The following is a 9,847-nucleotide window of genomic DNA, read 5'->3' on the forward strand; positions in this document are numbered from 1 at the left end:
TTACATTTGTGGCTTGTATTATATAATGTTTCTATTGGACAACACTGGTTTAGAGATTGTGCTTTTTTTTTAATGTTTATTTTTGAGAGAGAGAGAGAGAGAGAGAGAGAGAGAGCGCGTGAGCAAGGGAAGGAGGGCAGAGAGAGGAAGACACAGAACCCGAAGTAGGCTCCAGGCTCTGAGTTGTCAGCACAGAGCCTGATGCAGGGCTCACACTTACAAACTGCGAGATCATGACCTGAGCTGAAGTCCGACGCTTAACCAACTGAGCTACCCAGGCGCCCCAAGAGAGATTGTGTTTTCTAAGCAGGACTGCATCAATTGATTATACAACAGGGCTGTGGGGCCGGAGAGGCCTGGGGACAGTCATCTGTCTCACCCTCTGTTCTTGGTAAGGCTGGACACTAACTAAACCATCCTACAGAAAATCCTATTTTTAAATATTTGTGGAAAAAAATAGATGTTCTTTCTGACTTACCCTGTGGCTTGGTCTAATACAAGTAGGTGAGTTCTACAAATAGGAGAGTCGTACATCCGCTGGCACAAGTATTTTAAACAAAGAACTGGGAATTCTTCTTGAACTCTCCCTCTCCGTCACCCCTCATGGCCGATCCAAACCCAAGCTCTACTTTCTAAATACCTCTCAGATCCCAGCCTTCATTTTCCTCTTGACCACAACAGCTCTCTCCCAGTCCAAGCAAGCACCAAGCACCAACTCACCAGAGCTGCTGTCCTTGTCTCGTATGTGGCCTTCCACATCCCTCTTACTCCACTCAGCAAGCACATGGGAACATCATTCCCCTGCTAAGGCCTCCAGTTGTTTCCCATTGATTTCAGGGTGAGGTTCACACTCTGAACTCGGCCAGCAAGCCCAACAGTCTGACCCTGTCCATTTCTCCAGCTGCATTTTGCTCATGTTCCCCAAGCTTTCTGCATTTTACTCATATTGGCTTTCTCTCAGTTCCTCATCCATACTGTGCTCCCCCTCCCTTCTTAACCTCTGTGCATGCCATTCCCCGGGCCTAGGATGCTCATCCTCTCCCTCTGTCACCTTTGTCTGGTTGGCACATAGTTATTCAGATCCCAGCTCAAGTGTTCTTTCCTCAGCACGTCCCGACCAGGGCAGACATACCAATTTTGACACTCAGCATGTGTCACAGTGGTCATTTTACATTTGTTATTGTGATTATTCACTTAACACCTGACTCCCTTTGTGGACTGCTCTGTAAGGGCAGTGGTCCTATTAGTTCACATTCACTGTTGTATCCCAACACAGTGCTTGGCACAAAATAGGCTGTCAATTAACAGGAAGGAAAAAAAGACAAAAGGTGAGGTGATTGCACCAACAAAAATCCTGCCTCTTCTTCCTTTCCTGGAAGCGAAGAGGGCACATCCTTTGTCACCATTCCGTCACAGCTCTCTGACATAATCCTAGACAGACTTCTGGGGTACCCCAGTATAGGGATTACCACACTTTCTGAGTTGTGTTTTAATTTCCTATGCAGAATCCAACCATTTCTCACCACCGTCACTACCCCTACCCTGGCCCATGACACAACAGCCTTCCTCCAGGAACTTTAGCTTTTACTCTAAAATGGATGGAAAATCACTTCCTCATAGCCTCCTAGCTCTTCTCCTGACTTCCAACTTTTGACTCCCGTTAGCCTACTCTTAACACAATAGTCAAATTGATTCTGTTAAAATGTAAGTTAGATCTTTGGGCACTTGGGTGGCTCAGTTGGTTGAGCGTCTGACTTCAGCTCGGGTCATGATCTCATGGTTTGTGAGTTTGAGCCCCATGTCGGGGTCTGTGCGGACAGCTGGGGGCCTGGAGCTTGCTTCAGATTCCGTGTCTCCCTCTCTTTCTGCCCCTGCCCCGCTCATGCTCTGTCTCTCTCTCAAAAACAAACATTAAAAAAAATTTTTTTAAATAAATAGGGGCGCCTGGGTGGCTCAGTCGATTGAGCGTCCGACTTCAGCTCAGGTCATGATCTCATGGTTTGTGAGTTTGAGCCCCACATCGGGCTCTGTGCTGACAGCTCAGAGCCTGGAGCCTGCTTCGGATTCTGTGTCTCCCTCTCTCTCTGCCCCTGCCCTGCTCACACTCTGTCTGTCTCTCAAAAGAGTGAATAAACATTAAAAAATATTTTTTAATAAATAAATAAATAAATAAAATGTAAGTCAGATCTTGTCACTCCCCTGCCTAAAATTCTCCTGTGATCTTTTTGGAGTAAAAGCCAAAGTCCACCCAGTGGCCTCCAAGGCTGTCCATGATGCAGTTACCCCTCAGAACTCATATCCTACCGCATCCTTTTGCTCACTCTACTTCAACCACACTGGCCTTTGGTTGTTTCCCACGCACAGCATGCACGCTCTGACCTCCAGACCTTTGCACTTGCTGCTCTTTCTTCCTGGACAGCTCTTCCCCAGATACCTGCATGGCTCTCTTTTGCTTCCTTCAAGCATTTTCTTGGTACTACCTTTTCAGTGACGCCACCCTAACCCTGCCCTCCTCAGCACTCTCTATTCACTCTTTCTCCTGCTTTCTCTTTCTCCATATCTTCTGACGTATAACTTACTTATTTTGTTCAGCGTCCATTTCCTTCCTCTAGGATGTAGTCTCCATAAGCATAGAGATGTTTGTCTTTTGTTTCATGATATATCCCCAGTGCCTAAAACAGTGTCTGCCGGGACAGGTTGTTGCCAGATAAATGTTTGTTGAATGAAAAAGACGCAGCCCACGCCCCAGAAAAATAGGCAGGCTTGAAATCAGCCATCTAGTGTGAACATGCGGAACCTGCTTTTGTTGTCAGCAGGCTGACTTGGCTCTACCTCAGAGCTGCTTCAGGAATCTTGGAGGTTCCCTAAGCCCGGATTAGCTGCCCAGTTTCCCAGCTCCATTCTGGTAACTGTCTGTGAGGCCCAAGGAAGCAGTTTGTTTCCAGAGTGCATCTAAATGTCTCCCCCCAACATCTTCCCCTCCTCCTCCTCCTTCATCACACACAAATATACCACACAACCCTCTCACTTTCCAAGGACACAACTCAGGCTATTTCTAAAACTGAGATTCTGATCCAAAACAGTAGCCAACACATAGTGCGTCTCCACGTGCACAGGAAGAGACAGGAGACCTCTGAGCAATTTCCTGGCCCTATATTTTTCCATTCCAGTAAATGAGGCCTTCTTTAGCTCAGGAATCTCTCTCTGAACCAAGCCAATGCCTTAATGGTACATGCTATTTGTCACTGTCTGGGCTTGTTTCTTTGTCCTTTTATTTACTATTTTAAGTGATAAACGCCTGGGTCCCTTATGTCAAAAAATTTTCGACCTCCAGCTCTACCAGATGTTGACTACTAGTTAAGGCACATGTAATGCTAATGGAGAGTTCCTTTCCTAAATAGGCATTTTTATTTAATAACATATAATACTTAAATTGCACTCTCTGTCTCCAAAGGGTGTTGCAAGCTATGTACTCCGTTAGGCTGAGCAGCACTTGAGTTCATGCTTTATGGCTCGGAAACCAGCAAGGTTATATAATTTGCTTAGTTTGTAGCTAGCTGTGCTTCAGACAAAGCACTTTGCTTTTGTAGCAGATAAGGAAAATATGACCAATAAAAAATGTTATTAACAACTGTCTTAATAAATAAATTAGTTTTGAGTTATTTCCGTATGCTTTAAAAATTTTTTTAAGTTTATTTATTTTGAGAGAAATAGAGCATGTGAGTGGGGAAGGGGCAGAGAGGGAAAGAGAAAGAATACCAAGCAGGCTCTGCATGGTCAGCATGAAGCCCAACCCTGGGATCTTGAGCTGAGTCACAATCAAGAGCCTGATGCTCAACCAACTGAGCCAAGCCGTATTTGTAACTTGCTCACTTGGCTATGCTGGCTCCTCCCCCTCTCCAGATATCATTTCATGGTCCTCTTGTCCCTTCCTCCCTACCCCTTCTCTTCCTCCTTGTTCTCACCTTTATTCTCTCCTTGTTTCTGGGGGTACTCTCGCTGCCAAGGGAAACCCACCATACCCACAAGCCTAAAAGTAACCCTTATCCATATCCTCTGGGACCCATTTTCATCTGATAAGCATATTGTTGTTCATGGATGGGGAGGGCTTGAGGTCAGGTTCCTAGGGGGTGCTGAAAATCAAGAATAAGTGTATTTTTCTGGTTTATTAATTTTATGTAGTGGTGAGTGATTTAAAATACTTTTTAAATATTTTCTTTGAGAGAGAGGGAGAATGAGAGAGAACAGGGGAGGAGCAGAGAGAGAGAGAAGGAGAGAGAGAATCCCAAGCAGGCCTCGCGCTGTCAGTGCAAAGCCCGGCATGGGGCTCAATCTCACAAACCATGAGGCCATGACCTGAGCTGAAATCAAGAGACACTTAACTGACTAAGTCACTGTGGCACCCATAGAGCATTTTAAATGCAAACAAATGTGGACATATAATGAAGCAGAATGTAAAACAACAAATACACCACACACACACACACACACACACACACACACAGGACTGGTTAAAGTTTGCAATTGCACCTGTGGCAGACCACTTAGGATTTCTCTTCTCTGCCATTAGGGTTACTTGGATTAGAAAAGTCTGAGGGGAACTAACATAGCATAGCATTTCCTCTGGGGTCCGGGGAGATGAAATATTGGGATTGATTTTCTAAGAGCTGGCACGGTAAGTATTGTTATTTCATTCTTTCTTTGAGCAAGAATTTTTTTTTCTGGAGATTATCTTGAAAGTAATAGAGGGAATCTGGGACATCCTTTCCCCTGGACCTTGAACATCGACCAGGCAGCAGTCTTACCAAACTAAGGCCTGAGTGGCCCTTTTCTCATTAGGCACCAAATAAAAGCAATAAGTAAGGAAACCTGTTGCACTTGATACTGTGATGGAAAAGAAATGTGTTCAAAGATGAAGCTTCTGTTACATAGTGATTTCACACCAAGTGTGCTAAAGACCTTTATAGGGAGTAGAAATGGGGATGATAAAGGCTGAGCCACTATGACTTTGATTTGACTCTAACCTGTCCATACCCAGGTGCACGTACATACCTCCTTCTTAGCCCCACAGACAATTTATTTGGAGAAAGGTACGGTACTATGTATGTAACACCATGCTTGTAGAATACACCTACTATATAGGAGAGCAGAGAGCCCAGGAGACCAAGTCAGAAAACCTGGCTTTGAATTCCAACTCCATCAGCTACTAACTTTCCTAAGCATCCATTTTCTCAGCTCCAATAACACTTTATTCATCAAATGTTTCTAACTCCCTGTACATATAGTCGGATTGCCTTTCTCTATTCCCTTTATAGGTAGACTGGCCTTGAGACTTGCTTTGGCCAACAGAATGTGAGCATATGTGACATGTGTCATTTCCTTGTGGAATCTTTGAGAAGTAGTTCATGATTTTGCATGATTTTCTATCCCTCTGCCATAGCAACCTGAAACATTTCCAGTAATAGCTATTCTGTCAGCCTGAGGCCTAAAGTTAAGATGACCTGGAACAAAGTCACATTTGATCCAGGTAATGGATATGAAATGGAAGTAAGATATAAATCCTTGTTTTCTTTCTTTCTTTCTTTCTTTCTTTCTTTCTTTCTTTCTTTCTTTCTTTCTTTCTTTCTTTTTCTTTTAAAACCATGGCAATTTGAAGGTTGTTTGTTATTAAAGTACAACCTAGCATATACCCTGACTAATACACTATTTCATGGATCTGGAGAAAGATTAAAATGAGATACCTAATAGGTAGTATGCATGGCCCATAATGGGTGCTAAGTAAGTGTTAGTTCTTCCCTCCTTCACCACAATTCTCTGCTTTGATCCTTCTCAGCCCTTCCTTATAAGCCCTGAGCTGTGCTACACTGTAGAGAGTAATTTTCAATTAAGAGAGAATGAAAATGAACTTTAAGACTTCCTAAACAACTCCCTAAGACTCTTTAAAAAGTAAGACAGCCAGAGTGGAGCAGAATGGAGAATTCCCAGGGTGGAAAGAGAACCTTCTCTCTGAAACTTATAAAAGAGAAAAGAGCTAAGGGTCTCATCAAGGAACTCGGCCAGAAAGCAAAACAAATGAACTCTGTAAATATCCAACCACAGATAGGCTGCCACCCTATAGCATCGTTCTGCTGTCATGGGACTGGAATCCGGGCATGGGCAGACATCTCACGGGATTCCAGTTCTCTCTTTCCTTTATTTATTTTTTTAATATAATTTGTTGTCAAATTGGCTTACATACAACACCCAGTGCTCATCCCAGCAAGTTCACCCTCCTTTAACAAGTTATCTGTCCTGGAGTGAAGTATATTCCTTGATCTACTTGGTACCAACTTCGTTGACATTTCACCAAGAATGAGGAAACCAGCCAGACCTCCAGCTTTTAGCATTTTTCTCACTGGTTTCTTAAGAGGCCTCTCCCTTCCTCCACTCACATCCAGACTGTAGCTTCATGGGTCTGAGAGGGGAAGCCTACCAGGGCTTCTGATGGTGCTTTGACCACATCACTTGAAGTTGACCACTTCACAATTCATCCATTGAGGTCATCAACCTAATACCCTCATAGGGTATTTAAATCCACTTTAAAGGAAAAAATTTTTCTACTGAAAGTTACTGTAGAAAGGGGTGTCTTTGAGCTTCACTAAAAGGGTAAATCATAATTGATGAACTTAGACTTAGGTCTCCAAGTTGTTGAAAATTTTGAAAAGAGGGGAGGAAAAGAGGAATGGATGAGACAGCTATATGAGGTCTCCAAGTTTAAAGTTGCTTCCAGTAATTAGAGGCAAGTTGGACAGCTCTGTTTCAGAACCTCCACTGGTAGAAGAGATAGGCAGAAAATGGGAAGGGTGACAAAGGAGAACATTCATTTAAAAGACCTCTCTTAAGCATCTATGGAGGGGAAGGTACTGTGCTGGGCATGGAGGGACAATGGCAAGAAGACAGTCATGGCCCTGACCTGTTCAAAGGGAATATACATTATTGCTCTTTTGTGTGGGTTCATTGCAGAATTTTACCATCCCTGCCCATCCGCAACCACTAGATGCCAATAGTGGCCCCTATTCATTCTGATAAGCAAAAGGTATCCTCCCTGTTTTCCGGATGTCTCAGCAGGGGACCAGACTGCCTCCAGTTGAGAACTACTGAGCTTGAGTAATGATAGCTACTGAAGGTGATATAACAGAGCCCTCAAAGGGGCTTAGGGACCCCAGTGAGGGTAGAAGGAGTGAAAGAGGCCTACCCTGAGACCCCTTCCTCTCCCTGAGATGGCTCTTGATGTCTACATATTTCCCCAAGGAAGACAAAGGATGATAGGAAAAAGGGGGCACATTCATTGTGTGCCCAATATGGCTGGGTAAAGTACTATGAATGTTCAAGGGTGTTATGTTAGAAAGAGGCTGAGCAATATGTGGGAGGAACACAAACTTGGAAGTCAGGCAACCCAGGGTTTGAGTTCTAGGTCCTCCACTTACCATCTGTGACAGGGCACAAACTGTCTGCATCCCAGTTTCCTCAGTTGTAAAATGGTGATTAAAAAATGAGTAAGCCACCTCACAGGGTTATTATGAGATCCCATAAAATAAGAAATATAAAGCACTTGATAACAAACAAACAAACAAAAAATTGCGCTCAAATAGTAACTATCATTTACTAGTATCCGGGCTTCCTAACAACACTGGTAAGAAGATATTCTATTAGTTGTAAAGAGGAAAGAAGAAGACCTAAGACAAGATTAGGGCTAGGAGCTAGAAAAATAATAAGGCAATCGGTAATTCTCATTTCAAGTTCCTTGATTTTTACTTCATCTGAACTGGCTGAGAGAGAATACCGGCAGTTACCATGGCCCTAAAAATGGGCCCCCTGGAGCCCAGGCTATTGCATACTGACCAGACTACTGGGATGGGGGAAGGGGACATTTTGGGTCAAAGACGATGGACGGGGACAAACTAGTTTGCTGAGGTGTACAACATGCTGCTGGGGAGGTCTAGATTAAGTTGACTGAAGGAACCCGTGAGTTATGAAGGAGGTGGGTTGGAGGCCTGGGGCTTGGTAACATAGGTTTACATGCTTCCAAGAGCTGATACTTGAAGGACTGGATTTGTTCTGTGTGGTCCCAGGGGCAGGAACAGGGCCAGTGGATGGAGGTGACAGGGATGCATTCTTCTCTAGTCAGTACAGCCATTAATTTACTGGAAACTTGTGAAAGGCTCGAACTGGAATTTATTCACTGTAGTGATTGTAGCACGAGCCCAGAGCCTCACCCACGTGGGACAGCTGTGGAGTCATAGCTGCTAGGATTATTACCAGCTGGTCTTAGAAAAAGCAGCCAGCTCTGAAAAGCTGACTCTCTCTACATCTGAGACTTATGTTAAAAAACAGTATGTCAGCCAGCACTGAAACTCAGGGCAGCCCATCTATTAAAGCCCAGCAACAGGTAGTTTACCGTTACCTTCAACACTGCCCTTTGCAAACACTGAAACAAACAAACAAAAAAACCCCTCTATTAGGCTCAAATATTGTTTAGGTAATAAAGGCAAATAACTATCCATGGGATAATCTGGAAGTGAAATTTTAAGCTAGATAAACATTGAGCCTGCTATGAAAGTTCATTCTAACTTCCTTTGACCCTCTTATAACTGTGGTCCTCAGCATTTTGGTTTGTGGTAAGAAAGCATTGCTTCTCTCCTATCTAGAAGGTCTACTGGGCCTGTTTCCTCTTGCAGTTTTTAAAGAGGAATATAGCTTGCACTTGAGTTCCAAGCCCAGATCTTTCTGCCTAATTCTGTTTTGATGCATCTGATACATAAAGTTGATAGACTTGTAAAGTGTGCGGGACCAGAAGAGACAGAAGCACCATTATCTCTCTAGCTTGAGCTCACTGAAGTAATAGCTCCCAAACACAGCATCTGCATAAAAGCAGCTGTCCTAACCGCCTGCCTATGATGAAGGAAATACAGATGACGAATCACGTATCTAGAATTGCCCTCTCTTCCTATTTCATGGTTTCAGTTATTCGTCGTTCATTCCAAAAACGTCTATCAAGTCCCGACTATGTGTCAAAAACAGTGCTCAGTGGTGCCTAATGCAACAATAATATTTTCTGAGTGTTTCCTATGTGTCAAGAATGTATGAAAGACATCACATGCATTAGCTCGTGTGACCGTCCCAGCATCATATGAGGTAGGTTCTTTTCCCCATCTTGCCAATGAGGAAATGGGTTAAACAAACTGCCCAAGGTCACACAGATAAGAAGGAAGGAATCAGTAGTTTTTTTTGAAGATAATTGTTTGATGAAGAAATTAAACAATAATGATACATACTTCCAGACACTTTCTAGACTTCTGTCAAATATACAAACTGGCTGTAGGTAGCAGTTTAAGAATGGGAAAGCTGCTTGCCACCCAAGACCTAGATTATTTAAAGTACCTCCCTGCATTTTATTAGTGAACCCCAGTTTTGGTCTCCTGCAGTGATTCCCAGACTTCTCAGCATGAGGACTCCATTGTAAATTATAAAAATAAACCCATTTTCAAAACCCCCAGTAGGTTAGAAACAATACAAAATAACCCAAAGCCCTTTGAATTCAGTAACATTTAAATTTAATTTATACTTTATTAATCACCCTAATATAGTTATATTTGAAGAGCAGAGGTACATAGACATTCACAACACTGTTTAATCAGTAAATTTAATCTGAGTCCTCAGATCCCTAGAGATTCACAGAGCTGTATTGCTTCAGCCAAATTGTTTCCCTTTGAGCCTCAGTTTTCTCATCTCTAAAGTGGAGATAATAAGAGCTTTTTTAGAGGATCTCAGAGAAAGTTAATGTGAGGCCAGCAGGACCGTGGAGGGC

At 43.2% G+C, this 9,847-nt stretch overlaps 1 protein-coding gene across 1 annotated transcript in view; it reads right to left on the reverse strand.

Annotated features, from left to right (window-relative positions):
• ZNF366 (zinc finger protein 366) overlaps positions 1–971 on the reverse strand; it is a 47,497-nt gene extending 46,526 nt beyond the window's left edge. The window contains exon 1 of the mRNA XM_042988096.1: positions 721–971. The gene's annotated coding sequence lies outside the window, so the exon portion shown is untranslated. The remainder of the gene's footprint in view (positions 1–720) is intronic.
• Positions 972–9,847: the final 8,876 nt, after the last annotated feature.

The sequence above is a fragment of the Panthera tigris genome, chromosome A1 (assembly GCF_018350195.1).
Source record: "Panthera tigris isolate Pti1 chromosome A1, P.tigris_Pti1_mat1.1, whole genome shotgun sequence".
Lineage (NCBI taxonomy): Eukaryota > Metazoa > Chordata > Mammalia > Carnivora > Felidae > Panthera > Panthera tigris.